Source organism: Loxodonta africana, chromosome 27, assembly GCF_030014295.1.
Source record: "Loxodonta africana isolate mLoxAfr1 chromosome 27, mLoxAfr1.hap2, whole genome shotgun sequence".
NCBI lineage: Eukaryota > Metazoa > Chordata > Mammalia > Proboscidea > Elephantidae > Loxodonta > Loxodonta africana.
Window position 1 is genome coordinate 12811030 of NC_087368.1, and position 16605 is coordinate 12827634.

At 42.3% G+C, this 16605-nt stretch overlaps 3 non-coding genes across 3 annotated transcripts; all 3 read right to left on the reverse strand.

Annotated features, from left to right (window-relative positions):
* Positions 1-675: 675 nt before the first annotated feature.
* On the reverse strand, positions 676-747 carry TRNAC-GCA (transfer RNA cysteine (anticodon GCA)). The gene has a single exon. It is a non-coding gene; the product is annotated as a tRNA-Cys (tRNA).
* A 1011-nt stretch (positions 748-1758) lies between these two features.
* TRNAC-GCA (transfer RNA cysteine (anticodon GCA)) lies at positions 1759-1830 on the reverse strand. Its single transcript has one exon. It is a non-coding gene; the product is annotated as a tRNA-Cys (tRNA).
* Positions 1831-5382: 3552 nt separating this feature from the next.
* TRNAC-GCA (transfer RNA cysteine (anticodon GCA)) lies at positions 5383-5454 on the reverse strand. Its single transcript has one exon. It is a non-coding gene; the product is annotated as a tRNA-Cys (tRNA).
* Positions 5455-16605: the final 11151 nt, after the last annotated feature.

The following is a 16605-nucleotide window of genomic DNA, read 5'->3' on the forward strand; positions in this document are numbered from 1 at the left end:
TAGAATGACTTCTCTAAGGACTGGTTCTAACTCACTCTCATGGCTCAGATATAAATCTGTGAGACAGCAGTTCATAAAATCAGTTACTACAGGTGTTGTAAATAATCGCGAATCAACTTTCCATCTTAAATTAGAAGATAGAAAACATTTCATTAAGCAAGAATTTTTGCCATTTAAAAACCTTTATCTTTGTCTAAAATCTTGTGACTTTTTGTTATATTTATGTCAGGAAAGATTGCCAATTCAACTTCATTTATTTAAACCACCATAAATGTATCATAAAATAGCACTAAATCAAAAGCAAATTGATGGTGTACAATATATCTGATGAACCTGGATAAGGCTAAATTAAAGAAATACACATACAATAAATATACACTTACTGTATTAAAAATACTAATACTGAAGTATCAAGGTTACCCAAAACAAGGAAGGACTAAGAAACTTTCAGAGATTGGAGGACACTATTCTTGTTGGGTGCCAATTCCTACTAATGGTGACCCCATGTGAAAGAGTCGAACTGCCTCCTAGTGTTTTCTAGGGTGTAATATTAACAGAAGGAGATTGCCAGGCCTTTCTCCCTGAAGAGTACCTGGGTAGGTTTGAACAGCCAACCTTTCCTTTAGCAACCGAGCACTTAATGGCTGTGCCACCAGGGCGCCTAAAAAGTAATACAGGGGGCACCTGGATTTGAACCAGGGACCTCTTGATCTGCAGTCAAATGCTCTACCACTGAGCTATACCCCCATTGCTGGTAACTAAGGAGACATTACGACTAAATGCAACACAGTATTCTGGATTGTATCCTGGAACAGAAAAAGGACATTAGTGGAAAAACTGGTAAAACTTGAATAAAGTTTGTGGTTTAGTTAGTAATGTCGCACCAATGTTTACTTCCTAGTTTTGCTAAATACACCATGGTTATGTAAACTGTTAACCTTAGGGGAAGCTGGGGGAAAACCACACTGGACCTCTCCCTACTGTTTTGACAACTCTTCTGTAAATCTAATCCGCCCACCAAAATTAACACAAAATAAAGTGTTTCAAGAAAGGGAGATGACAAGGGTCTGATTTATAAGATTGAATGCATAAACCCAAACCAAAAAACTAAGCTCACCACTGTAGAGTCAATAGCAACCCCATATGATTTCCAAGGCTGTAAATCTCTACAGAAGCAAACTGCTACATCTTTCTCATGAGGAGCTGCTGGTGGTTTTGAACCGCTAACCTTCTGGATAGCAGTCAGTCACTTTAACCACTGCACCACCGGGGCTCCTTAGAATGTTCAAAGGAGAAATAAAAAAATGTATAAGCAAGCACATGGGGGGACAGGGGGACACCTGTGTAGATGTGTATGTGTATATATACGTGTGTGTGTGTGTGTCTTTCTGGGTATATGACTGTGTTTGTATGTTGAGGGGGTCAGTATGTGTGAACACACATCCCTTCTGTGAGGGAATTAATGAGCCAAGTTATTTGCAGGAAACTGAGAGTGAGCACCTCCTTAAATATCGAGCACTAGGTTCCTTGGATAGCCTGGTAGTGTAGTGGTTTAGCCATGGCTGCTAACCAAAAGGTCAGCAGTTCAAATCCACCAGATGCTCCTTGGAAACCATATGGGGTAGTTCTATTCTGTCCTATAGGGTTGCTATGAGTCAGAACTGACCCAACAGCAATAGGTTTGGTTTGGTTTCTTTTTTAGGCACCTTGCTGACCTGAATTTTTAATGAAACTGCTAAGAAGAGCAAAAGAGCAAACAGGGGGCACCTGGATTTGAACCAGAGACCTCTTGATCTGCAGTCAAATGCTCTACCACTGAGCTATACCCCCATGACAATAACAGGCTTCATATAAACACTTAGGCTATTTTTATGACTTACATCACACCTCATAAATACCTTTTCTGTCTGAGGTTCCTCCTGGATTTAAACACGTCTCTAATTCCCTCCTAAGCACGCCCACCTCCTGCTTTTCACAGAGCGCGTATGCTCGTTCTCTTGCAGCATCTAAAGCTCAGGGCTGTATTCTCAGCCTAATCTTCTAAGTTGTAAAACACACCACCAACTGCTCATAGATCTCTGGGCACACCAGTGAACAGTTTTTTAGCATTATGAGCCACCAAAAAATGCTGGGATGTTATTAGGAGATCTTTATTAGGTATCCACAGATAGATTTCAGGGGTTCATGTACAACTCTGAAAATTATAGGCCAACATTATATATGTGCATTTTTTCATCAGATTTTCAAAGGTGACATCATTTTACCAGGAGCAAACGGCAGCCAGAGAGCCTGCTCACAATCTCTCTGAGGGCCTCAGACACCCATTCCCAACCTCACCACTCTGAGGTATCTACAGGGACCAGCACGCCCCAAACTAAACTTGTCATCTTCTTGCCCAAACCTGCATCTCTTCCTATCCTGCTTTGTGGTAATAATAATAATAAAACCTACTACCATCAAGTTGATCCCGACTCACAGCGACCCTATATGACAGAGTAGAACTGCCCCACGGAGAATCCAAGGAGCCCCTGGTGGATTCAAACTGCTGACCTTTTGGTTAGCAGCCAAACTCTTAACAACTACGCCACCAGCGTTTCCAATGATAATCATAAGGTAAAAAAAAACAGTTACTGTCGAGTCAATTCTGACTCACAGAGACCCCCATGTGTGTCAGAGTAGAACGGTGCTCCACAGGGTTTTCAAGGGCTGGTTTTTCAGAAGTAGATAGCCAGGCCTTTCTTCCAAGGTGCCTCTGGGTGGACTCAAGCCTCCAACTTTTCTGTTATCAGCGGAGCATATTAACCGTTCGTACCACACAGGGACTCTAATAACAATAGCTCGTGTTTATCGGGCATTTATTACATGCCGGGCAATGCCCTAAAAGCTCTGCCCTCACATTCTATGTTATCATCACAAAAACTCCCTAAGATAAGAAAAAAAAAAAAGATAGGTAGCATTATTAACATTCTGATTTTGTGGATAGGGAAACTGAGGCACAGAACAAGTAAAATATCTAGTCCAAGGACACCCAACTAGGAGGTGGTGGGCAAAGGTTCCTGTGTAGGCACAGGGCTGAGTGCAGGGCATGCCTCCTTACCCATCTAATCAGCCTTCCTCCCTCTCTTGGTTGGTGACACTTGGCTGATGACACTTGGTTGGTGACACTTGGTCAGTGATTGTGTTTTCAGTCATTTAGGCCAAAATACTTACAATTCTAGGCTTTTCCCACCCTCTCCTTCCCCAATTCCTGTTAGTCATCAGGAACTGTTGATTTTACCTTTGACGTCACTTAAGTCCTAGCACTTCCTAAGTGGCCTCCTGGACCCCACCCGGGGACAGATTATCCAAGAGGCAAGGTAAGCATGGTGCTTACCTTGCTTATCAGATCATCTGTAGTGAACAATTTCACATGGCTTTCACCACATCAAAGATTTTACTATGATGTGGTGAAACCCATATCAAAGATGTCCCTACAGAAGAGAGTTGAATTGCCCCCATAGGATTTCTAAAAAGTGGCTAGTGGATTTGAACTGCTGACATTTTGGTTAGCACCTATAGCTCGTAACCAATGCTGACCCCACCCTTCACATCCCTTCGCCTGGCCCACCCAGGGCAGCCAGTTTTAAAACAAAGTATACCTAAGTTACCACACTTTGAATGCCTTCAGGATAAACTCCAATTCTCTTACCACAACATGCAAATTTCCTTACATTTTGACCTCTACCTGTCTCTTCAGCTCCAGCTCCATCTTCTGCCACTTCCCGCATCATGTTCTAGGGTCCAGATGATTGGAACTGCATCCACCTGGCTCCATCCTAGGCCCGGGCTATTTTCTTTGCCTGGGACTCCAACCACCCTTTCCACCATCTCGACCTCCTTCCCACCCTCAATCTGCTGAGATATTATTCATCTTTCAAACCCTAATTGGCCATCGGCTCCCCTCCAAAGCCTCCCTTAACCTTCCCCTCCTCTAGACAGACATTATCAATGCCTCCTCAGCATGACTTCTGAACCTGACCTCGCGGTACAGCTCATATCACTGTTTCCTATATGGTCACTGTGAGTCAGAATCAACTCCACAGCACCAGGGTTTGGTTTTTTTTGTTTGTCTGTTTATCTTGATTATAAGGAGCCCTGGTGGTGCAGTGGCTAACCCAAAGGTGGACAGTTCTAACCCACCAGCTCCTCTGCGGGAGAAAGATGTGGCAGTCTGCTTCTGTAAGCAGTTCTACTCTGTCCTATAGTGATTCTATGAGTCAGAATTGACTCCACGGCAGTAGGTTTAGTTTGGTTTACTTATCCTGACTGTGAAGACATTGAAGGCAGGGATCATGCCTTTTTCATCTCCGGGTCCACACTTGCCACATTTCTGGCACATGCTACTATGTGCTCAGTGTGTGTTGTTCAAACTGATCTTCACTAGACCCCCACATGCCTGGGTCTAATGAAGATAGCCAATATGGGGGTGCTCGGCTGCAATAAATGAATTGGGAGAGGTAATAGAAATTCCTCAAAACTTAGAAAGAAAAAAGAGTTCGATTCCCAAAACTTCATTCCAGTTCACGTTGACTCCCAGCAAAGTTCTATAAAGACCCTATTCCCTGACTTTCCTCAAGGTACTGCCAAGTGTGGGCATATTTGCTGAGTGGTCCTTGCAGCCACAAGGTTCTAAACTTCCATAGATAGGACCCTGGGAACATTGCTAAGTGAGATTTTGTCACAAAGCTTTTAACTTTAGAAGAAGCATATGGGAAGCAGAATGAAGTCATTAAGAGTATGTGTTCTGAGTTCAAATCCTGGACATTGTAGCTTTTTTACTTCGAAGAAGATACTGAGCATCTACAAGTCTTCATGTAAAATGGAGATTTAGCAGTGGTGTATCTAGGGTATTGCACTGGCCCAGAGCAGTGGTGCCACTAAGCAGTTTCTATTAACCGCGGACGGCACTACATCCTTCCTCAAGCATTTGTTAATTAAAAGATTAACAGGCTTGACTTGTATTTTTGAGCTGATACTATGGTAAAGTTATCTAAAACAGGGGTGTCAGATGTTTGGACAGGGGTGCAATCTCAGTACTTGCCGTAGGCACCATTTTTCGTAGATACAATGCTGGCCATACCTGGTTGATAAAAACTGCCCAGTGGTGCCACAGCTCCCAGGGCCAGTGCAATACTTGCTACACCTGCCATACCCTAGTTACACCTATCTTTAGAATTTTGGTGGGAAATAGAGGAAATAATACAGTAAAGAACCTAGACTGGTGCCTGACATACCAGGAATGCTGGGCACATTGGCTATATTTGAGCAGCCGTGACCTACAGAAGACAATAATGTCAAGACAAAGTCAATCCATACTCTCCTAAAGCAAAAACAGGAGTGCTTAGGGGGCACCTGGATTTGAACCAGGGACCTCTTGATCTGCAGTCAAATGCTCTACCCCTGAGCTATACCCCCTGATGCAATATATTTGTTTTTATAGCCTATCTCTCTCTCAACATTCTGGTCCTAAAAACCACCAGTGACTCAAGGGAGCAATAATTACAGAGAATGTTGCCTAGAGGGAGTCTGGGCATCACAAGGCTTAGAAGTTTATTATTTAAAAAATAAAAAACCTAAATCCAACTCTTCCTACAGTGATTGGACTGGACAATGGGATGGAGAGGGATGCTGGTGAGGAGTGAGCTTCTTGGATCAGGTGGACACTTGAGACTATATTGGCATCTCCTATCTGGAAGGGAGATGAGAGGGTAGAGGGGGTTAGAAGCTGGCGAAATGGACACAAAAAGAGAGTGGAGGGAGGGAACGGGCTGTCTCATTAGGGGGAGAGCAATTGGGAATATGTAGCAAGGTGTGTATAAGTTCTTGTGTGAGAGACTGACTTGATTTGTAAACTTTCACTTAAAGCACAATAAAATTTTTTTTTTTTAATTCATGGGGAAAAAAAAAAAAAAAGACAGGACCCCTGAGAAGTTCTCTGAGCCAAGAAACTCCTCTTAGATTTGTCAATACCCAAAACAGTATACCCATCTGCTATATCTCACTTACAGCAAATCTCAGTTCTAGGTAAAAATCATCAGGTTCTCAACAAATGGCAGCATCAATATAACATGGATGATTGGATTCTTGTCATGTTTCCCTTCGCCAGGGTTCCTAGCAACCGAGAATCTCTTCCTCTTCAAAACTTCACAGAACTGAGCTCATAACTGGCACTCAACAGATATTTGTTTCATTAAATTGACTCTAGGAAAAAATATGTATAAATAACAATTTGTGTAAGAGTATTTCCAAGCCCTAACTGTAAGATGATTTTAGTCACACAAAAACAGATGGTCAGTGAGTTATACTCTTATGTAACATAACTTGCCTGAAATTTTGAAATATTGTCAACTCTGAAAGGTCATTTGATGAAGCCAAAGTGGCTACAAACAAGAACCTGTTAGTCAACTAAGTAAACTATTTATCATCATCCCAAAGATTCTTCTTCAACTCATAAACTCAACCTCAGTTGGAGCAACCTGTACTTCTGGGCCTCATAAACATCTGCTCTGGCCCTAATAAATCTTCCAGGTGTTTCTTATGGAAATCTTGCATGTTTGGACCTGTGGGGAAGTCTCTCTTCTGCTAATTTCCCAGACCATATACATTTTTCAGGTTTTCCAAAGGATCCTATGTTTGGAACACAAAATGTCAGGGTTGTAAGTGGATAGAAGAGTCCGGGAGATAGGAGAGACTCCATTCCTTTCTTTTTCTCCCATGCCTCAGGTTAAAATTGAGAGCTAAGAAAAGATTCACAATGCACGCTTCACTCATTGTTCTTTTCTTACCCTGGACATCAGTAGGAGTTGAGTTTTTAGTAGTAACGGATGTACTGTGCATTTCATATCTAAGAATCCCAGCTTTGGAAGGGATTTAGAGATCATTTATCCCAACCCCTTGTTTTGCAGACTAAGAAACACAGAGAAAAGCTAAGGTCCTTTCTTCCAATCACAGGGCATGTCAGTGGCAGGATCCGGAAAAAGAAACCACTCTACTACCAGCTCGTGAGAGGCAGGGGCCCTTCAGAAGCCCCCAGTGTCTCGCCCTATGCCTGAAACAATGTAGGTGCTCAGTAAATGCTTTTGAAATAAATATCAGAGTGTAGTTATATATAGGGTGACCAAACATTCTGGTTTGCCCGGGACTATCCTTGGGCCCTGAAAGTCCCTCATCCTGGGAAACCCCTCAGTCCTGGGAAATCCCTCAGAAAACTGGGCTGACTGGTCACCCTAGATATTACCTTCTTTTTTTCTCCTACACAGTTATTTCCCAAACGTAATCCTTCGTTTTCCACTGTCACAATTCTTACCATCCCCACGTGCCTCCTATACTAGTAAAACAAAACCCAAACCCATTGCTATCAAGTCATTTCCAACTTACAACAACCCTGACAGTGCCGTGGTTAAGAGCTATGGCTGCTAACAAAAAGGTCAGCAGTTCAAGTCCACCAGCCACTCCTTGGAAACCTCATGGGCAGTTCTGTTCTGTCCTAAAGGGTCACTATTCCTATGAGTCAGAAATCTTTACAGAAGCAGACCGCCACATCTTCCTCCCACGGAGCAGGTGGTAGATTCGAACTGCTGACCTTTTGGTTAGGAGCCAAGCATTTAACCACTATTCTACCAGGGCTCCTTCTTAAACTGGTACTTACTTAATATTTGTTGTGAAGTCAACCTACTATTTTTCACTCAGCCTCATCCTAGGCAAAAATACCCTTAAAACCATGCCAGTTGTATTTCTTTCTACTCCACATAAATAAAATACATAATTATTGAAATACTTTAAATTGTATTTTAAGTACGCTTGCAACTTGTTACACACTGTTCTAAGCACTATACAAATATTAATTTATTTAATACTGAAAACTACCCAATACTCAAAAAAAAAACCCACTGCTACCCAATACAGGAGGAACTATTATCATCTGTACAAATGAGGAGAACTGTACTCTACAAATAAGGTTAAGTGAAGCTAAATAACTTGCCCAAGGTCACAAGGCCACAGTAAATTTGTCCACTCTCAGCGGTAACTACAGCACACTCTGGGCAGCATAGTTGTGCCCTTACTGGCCCTGAGGCTCCTGTCTGCTTTTTGAGGTTTGTATAGCACACAAGGCCCAGAAAAACCCCTGCCACAGATAGGGGCTTAATAACCATGGTTGGACTGACCTGCTCTTGTGTTCCTAACTCCCTCTTACCTCCACCGTCAGGTGTGAAATTGCTGTCCCAAAAAAAGGGTCAAAACATAAGCAAAAGTTAACATATGTTTTAATTACAAGATACACAAGCCAAACAATCTTAGCACTCAAAAGTTTACATCCAAGCTACGAAAGGAAGGAGAGAGGATCACAGCACCAAGCAGCTTGCAGAGACCTCGGAAAAATTGTTGTTTAGTTATTCAAAATATGTGGTTTTGGAAACTGAGTCCCCCCAATACTTCTAGACTCCACAGGACTATCTTATAAGGGGAATTCAATTTTAAGTTTTTCGATGATTACAAGGTTTTCCCCCTTGTATTAAAATATTTCTTCTCAGTTGAATTCTTTTTCATTTTTTAATCCTCAGTTTCCTCAATTGAAACAAGGCAATTTTGAAATTAGAGGATCTCCTAAATGCTTCCCAACCGGACAATCTATGACTCACAATTAAAAATTATACCTCATCTTTACCTTCTAGTGGGGGACCAGGTCACAAAGTACAAGAATGACCAAATAAAGGTAGAAAAAAGGGATTAAACTGTGTGGAAAGTTTCAAATGCAGTATGTCTTGGTTAGCTAGTGCTGCTATAACAGAATGACCACAAGTGGATGACTTTAACAAAGAGAAATTTATTCTCTCATGGTCTAGTAGGCTAGAAGTCCAAATTCAAGGTGACAGCTCCAGGGGAAGCCTCTCTCTCTGTCAGCTCTGGGGGAAGAGTCTTGTCATCAATATTCCCCTGATCTAGGAGCTCCTCAGGTACAGGCACCCCAGCGCTGCATTCTTTGTGGTATGAGATCCCCATGTCTCTCTGCTCACTTCTGTCTTTTATATCTCAAAAGAGATTGGCTCAAGACACAATCCAGTCTTGTACATTGACTCCTGCCTCATTAACATAACTTCTGATAATCCTATCTCATCAATGTCATAGAGATAGGATTTACAACACATAGGAAAATGACATCAGATTACAAAACGGTGGACTATCACACAATACTGGGAATCATGGCCCAGCCAAGCTGACAGATATTTTTGGAGGATACGATTCAACCCATGACACAGTACAACATAAAAATAAAAGGAAAATATTTTTACCAGGGCCACAAGATTCACCATCAACATTACTACTCTAATTTTTTCTCATTTTATTCTTCAGAACATATTTCTTTCTTATGAATACTGTTAAAACACACAGATGTCTTACAGTATTGTCCAGGATTCTGGGGAGTTTTTTATTTTTAGCAATATCCGTGTTATAATATTAGAAAGAACTTGGGTAATGAAGCAGGAGTCCCTGCTTAGCACAAACAATTAAGAATTCAGCTACTAACCGAGAGGTTGGCAATTTGAGTCCACCCAGAGGAATCCTGGAAGAAAGGACTGGCGATCTGCTTCTGGAAAGTCATAGTTTTGAAAGCCCTATGGAGCAGTTCTACTCTGCACACATGTGGTAACCATGAATTGGAAAAAACTCAATGGCAACTGGGTTAGTTTTTCTAAGAACCAAGCCATCTCAAAAAACCAAACACGTGCCTTTTTGTAGAAATGGAGGGCACATGTAAGTGCTTATCTCGCTTGATGGTGAGCTACTCTGCAATCTCCAACTTAAAGAACAGATTTTGCCTGATTCACAGATCAAAACAAATTCTTCCTCTAACTCAGTGGCAAACCCACATGACTCTCCCTGCCCCCACTTGGGTATACCACCACCAGTACTCTGTATTCCACAGGCGCTCATTGTATTTATTTTAGCCCCTTTCATTACCCACTTAGCAACAAAACAAAATGCAGCCAATATTACACAGTAGTCTATTTTTCTGTTCCTGAAGAAGCAGCACCTAGATGTAGCCCCACGTTCAAAACTCCAAATCTATCGATCCTATCTTCAGGCTTCCCACTCCATTAACATGTGGTCTAGGGGAGTCTTTCAAGTTTTTGTTAAGTCTTCAGTCAGATGAGAAAGTTGGAGACTGGTGCATGATAATTTAATTAAAATTAAAAAGGAAAACAAATGTCCCAGGTAAGGGCAACAAAATGAATTATCACGGAAAAGGCTGGCCAAAACAGTATTTTGACTAACTGCTTTGCATTCTACATCTCAAAAGGCTTGTGGGGAGAGGGAAGTGGGGACTCTGTTCTACTGTACCCTTGAGGTCATAGCGTGTGCTGTATTTTGTTTTAAAATTCACTCTTATTCATTCTCTCTTTCTCCACCTCTCTCTACCGCTCTCTCTTTCTCTCTCACAAATGGATGTAGGTTCTCCCAGGGTTCAATTTATTCTCTAAGTGAAACAAAAGTCCTTTATCAAAGTACATTCAAGCTACTCAGATAGTCATTTTTCTACTCCAAAAGTTACGATTTCAGGAAAAGATGTGCCTGTTTTATGGAAAGGTTTGTTCCTTAAAAGTCACTGTAACAACCACATCAGTGTGTCCTTCCATGAATGCCTTCCCTAATTTATTTCACAGAATATTGTCTTCTCTGGCATATATTCCCCTCCCTAAACTTTCCTCAGAAAGTCTGAAAAATCACCAGTTTGCCAGCTGTTTGGCCAGTACCCTGAATATAAGGTTATTGGGCAGATAATTTAATTCATATACATGGTGGTTCACATGCAATCCACTTAGCTACACTGGAACTACATATCCCAGAATTCCCTTCCCTGAATGGTTCTCCATTCAGGTTGCCCATAAGAAAACGTGCAGGAGATGTGGGAGGTAGAAAAGATGCAGTAGGCCTGTTTACATTCATATGGAGGGCATAGGGTCGGGTGCTGCTGCAGTCCACTCACAGTCACCTGTTCACAGTAAGGGCTATCTTGTTGGCCCGGGGCAGCACAGTTCCTCTGCCTCCCACTGGATCCCCCGCCTCCTTCAGCTTCTCTGAATCCTGGGCCAAACTCCTGAGCAGCTGCAGAGTGAAACGTGCTAGCAGTACTGCAGCTCACTAGTATCGTTGAAGTTGAAGTTGGAGGCTTGAAGGCATTGAAAAACTAGAGTTCCAGATTGTCTTTGTGGGTTGCGGTTTGTCCTTTTCTCGCCCACTTCACATCTATCTTACCTTCCCAACTGCTGGCCTCGCTGACTTCAAGCCCAACATCGGACACAGGGACAAAAGAATTACTTACATTGCTTAGCCAGCTCCCACAATGGCATCAGGTTTAATCTTATTAGATATAAAATCCTTTATATCATTCATATGGCTGTGATTCTCTGATTGAATTTTAATTAATACTGTAGGAAATAAGTTAATAAATGATCTGTGGGAGCTGAAATGCTCTCATCTAACCCAAGCCTGCTTTGGAAGACCTCACAGTGTGGCTGAGGATTTGGGTAGTGGCATCCATTCTTGAGCGCTCACCTTCTCTGAAACCTCACTGTGAGCAGCCAACAGCAGAATGGATTCTGGCTCACCTTAGGGGTCTGTCATCCTCACCTTACCCTTAGCCCCATCTCCATTCTACTTCTCTGCCCTTGCATTCACCACTTTCAAGCCATGAACCTGCTGATCCCACCGATTCAATGTTAGTTTATATCTGAAATCAGATCTGTGCCTATCAAATCATGATTTCTGCAAATATATGGTTTGTTTATTTCTCATTAATCCTTAAGATAGCACTGCCATTGAAAACTTCAGATCCAAGTGTCTCTCCTTCATGGTTTAGAGGAAAGAAAACTAGGTTGGCAGTCAAGTCCAATTCTGCTACTACTGGTGTGAGCTTTGGGCAAACCCTGGAACCTCTTTGGATCCTCTAACCCTCATCTGCAGATCTCAAACATTTCATTCTAAATCAATCTTTTAAAAAACATTCTAAATACTCCAAGAGAAGCTCTGTCATAAAAGGAGCTGGAAGTAAATATTTCTAGAAGCAAATACTTAGACTTCTGTATATTCTCAAGCTTATATCCAACACAGGCGCAGCTGTGTGAAAGCATCTTCTGGAATGAAGCTCAGGTCAAATTTGCTATTCAATCATACTTACTAAATTAACTGTGGTTTTTAGTGTATTTATTTACATAGTTTTTGATGCTTTATTTTTATTTCGACAATATTTGTGTTTTTAATATATACTACCTCAAATTCTATTTAGCAATATGTGAAATATAAACTGTAAAGAAATATTCAAATATTCTGGTAGCTCTAAAGAAAAACCATCTCAGTGTAAAACTCCTTTATGATGTTACCTGGAAACAGTATTATATTAACTTTACCAGGAAGAACACAGTTCTCAAAGAGACCTGAGTTACTTCTAGGAAGAAATTTAGGCTTGAGAAAACACTGAGCATAAAGTTTTTGCTGATTTGGCCCAGGTTACATAGAGTGAAACAGCTTGAGTCTTTACTTATAAGACAACTCTTTCATCTACAATGACCACCCTCCCCCCTCCCCCCCGCCCCATTCTACCTGAGTTAATGAACACCCAGGCCCAGGTCCCCACTTTGTATACGGATTGTCAGGCACTGACTTCTGTCTTGTTCCTCTTACAAGGCCTAGGGGTCTATGTCTCCTTACCCAGGGACTACCAGATCCCTGATACAGAAGCCAAGCCCAGTGGCCAGCACTCTACTCTCTGTGGACAGTTAGTACACGTAGTGGTTGCCTCCTTGCCCAAATCTCTTGGGATTACCTATGAGGCCATTTCTTATGTACAATGAAGGATAATTCAGAGGGTAAAACTAAGAGCCCAGAGGGCAGAATCAAGAGCCCTGGAAAATCATTCTCAGTCAGTAGCACTGACCCCTAATCAAGACACTAGCCACATACGCCTAGCTGGATTTCAGAATTGCTGTGGACCAGAGGCTGCTGAGTGTCACTTGTTTTCTCCTTTTTTGAATGGGAATGTCTATTGCAGTTATCCTATGCCTCTCCTACCATTGTGGGACAAATAGTCAGGCTCTTTAGTTCATAGGTTTTCAGACTGAGAAGGGCAGTACTCAAGGTGATGGACATGAGAAACTGCATCTGAGAAGCTTCCTTTGCACCTGGACCTTAAGCCTGAGCCTTATGGGGTGATGAGACTTTGAGGGTCTTGGGGAGGAGTGATTGCATTTTGCACATGGGAAGAATGTAAACAATTGTGGTCATGGGGCAGATTGTGTTTTAAAACATGGTCCCAAATTTCTTTAACATCCTACTCGTTGAAAAATGGTATCTATGGTCCCCTCCCCTTGATTCTGGGAAGTCATCGGTGAAGCATCTCCAACCAATAGCATACAGAAGAAGTCATATTATGTGACTTCTGAGGCCAGGTCAGAAAGGGAAATGCAGTTTGTTATGTATTAAATTGTGGCCCCCAAAAATACATGTTGTACATGGAGGAACCTGGAAGACATTATGCTGAGCAAAATTAGTCAGAGGCAAAAGGACAGATATTGCATAAGACCACTATTATAAGATCTTGAGAAATAGTATAAACTGAGAAGAACACATACTTTTGTGGTTACGAGGCGGGGGGAGAGAGGGAGGGTGGGAGAGGGCTTTTTACTGATTAGTTAGTAGATAACAACTGCTTTAGGTGAAGGGAAGGACAATACTCAATACATGGAAGGTCAGCTCAACTGGACTGGACCAAAAGCAAAGAAGTTTCCAGGATAAACTGAATGCTTCACAGGTCAGCGGAGCAAGGGTGGGAGTTTGGGGACCATGGTTTAAGGGGACTTCTAAGTCAATTGGCAAAATAATTCTATTAAGAAAACATTCTGCATCCCACTTGAAATGTGGCATCTGGGGTCTTCAGTGCTAACAAGCGGCCATCTAAGATGCATCAATTGGTCTCAACCCACCTGGATCAAAGGAGAATGAAGAACACCAAGGTCACACGATAACTAAGAGTCCAAGAGACAGAAAGGGCCACATGAACCAGAGACCTACATCATCCTGAGACCAGAAGAACTAGTTGGTGCCCGGCCACAATCGATGACTGCCCTGACAGGGAGCACAACAGAGAACCCCTAAGGGAGCAGGAGAACAGTGGGATGCAGACCCCAAATTCTCACAAAAAGACCAGACTTCATGGTCTGACTGAGACTAGAGGAATCCCAGCGGTCACGGTCCCCAAACCTTCTGTTGGCACAGGACAGGAACCATTCCCGAAGACAACTCATCAGACAGGAAAGGGACTGGACAGTGGGTAGGAGAGAGATGCTGATGAAGAGTGAGCTAATTATATCAGGTGGACACTTGAGACTGTGTTGGCATCTCCTGTCTGGAGGGGGGATGGGAGGATAGAGAGAGTTGGAAGCTGACAAAATTGTCACGAAAGGAGAGACTGGAAGGGCTGACTCATTAGGGGTAGAGCAAGTGGGAGTACGGAGTAAGGTGTATATGAACTTGTGTGTGACAGTTTGACTTGATTTGTAAACGTTCACTTGAAGCTCAATAAAAGTTAATTAAAAAAAAAAATACGTGTTGTAAATCCTAGCCTCTATCAACTCAATGGCTATGGGTTTTATAGCTGTGGTTATAATCCTTTTTGGGAAAGGGGTTTTCTTTGTTATGTTAATGAGCCAGTACTAGTGTAGGGTGTGCCCTAACTCAATCTCTTTTGGGATTTAAAACAGCAGATTAAACAAGCAAAGATAGGGAAAGATGGATGCCATGCCACATGAAGATCACCAAGGAGACAAAGAATAGAAGCTGAAAAGAGAGGAGGACCTTCCCCAGAGCCGACAGAGAGAGGAAGTCTTCCCCTAGAGCCAGCCTTCTGAATTCAGACTTCTAACCTCCTAAACTGTGAGAAAATAAATTTCTGTTTGTTAAAGCCATCCACATCTGATGTTTTTGTTTAACAGCTAGATAACTAAGAAACAGCTTCCAACTGCTTCTAACAGGATTCTTGCTCTCAGATCCCAGCCACCATGCTGCGAGGAAACCCAAGCTGCCACAAGGAAAGGCTATGTATTGGTATTCATGCCAATAGCCCCAGTTAAGGTCCAGACAGTCCAACAATTAGACGTATAAGTGAACAAGACTTAGATCATTTCAATCCTAATTATCAAGTCATCCCCAGCCTTTAAGTCTCCCTGGCTAAGGCCCCAGACGCTGTGGAGCAGAGACAAGCCATTCCCATTATGCCCTTTCCAAATTTCTGATACACAGGATCCATAAGCAAAATAAATATTATTGTTTTCTGCCAATAACTTTGGAATGGCTTATTACGCAGCAACAAATAACTGGAATTACCTTCCTGTATTCCCTGTCATTGCTATGCCTGTTGGGACATTCCATAATTACATGCCTCAGTGAAAAGAGGAGATTGTAATGCCCTTGGGTCCTGTTCCTTTTCTGCCTTGCTGGCTCTCCTCCACCAGTATCCCAAGACACTAGCCTAACCTCTGTACCCTGTCCCTCCCTTCACCTGATCTGATTTGCCATGGTAAACTGCACTGACTTATGGATGAATCCCAAGATAGTATAAACATAAGGGTGAGTAGCATGACTATGACTAGGCAGTAAACAAGGAAAAGTAAATCATAGTTTAATAATTGAAACTTGGCAATATGGTCTTGTGAGCTGAACCTGAGACTTCTGAATTCTTTATTTCATTCTTATTTGTCCTGGCCCTTCCATCTGTCAAGTTGCGTTACCTCTCCAGCTCCCATTGGTCTAAGACAGGAACCAATGACCAGTGGATGACGAGCTGCTGGCAAATCTTCAGCTTCACTTGGTAGAACTCCAAACCAGATACCATTGACTCAGATCCCTCTCTAGGCAAGCCAGGATTTCTATGAAGAGAGTACAGGCAACAGCAATATCTTCTCATCTACTCAAAATTCCTGGTCTGCACCCACAACTCCTCCCACGCTCAGTCTCCCAAAATGACATCTGGCACACAGCCCCTGTGCCCTGTTCCCTGCCTCATTCTGCCAGCCAATGCCATCAACAGCCCTCTTACTGAAAAGCCATGTGTTACCCAGTATCTCAACAGTTCTCAAAATAATGAGTAATGGCAAAAAGAAGACCTCTGAATGGGGGTGCTGCTGCCAAGACTAGATGGAATAACCACTAGATTGCCACTGAGAAGGGATGTAGCAGCAACTCCTTTTCACTGGCCTGAGAACTTGGGTGTCGTATCTTAGAATCAAGTGACAAGGCATCTGTGGAGGGCAATGTGTCAGCCTAGGAGGTAGGTGGTGAGATTAAAAAAAAAATAGAAAGGAAAAAAATGGAAATTGACAGATGGTGGATCAAGCAGCTGAGAACTGTTTCTTCAGCTTGACACGGTTGGCATACAAATTTGAAATGGAGCTTGGAAAACACCAGATTATTTACCATAGACCAAGCCTTCAGCACCCACAGGCTTTAAGTTTTTATTTGCTTTGCTTTCACTAATGTTGCTTTACTTTCCAGAAACCTTAGAAAAAGATTATG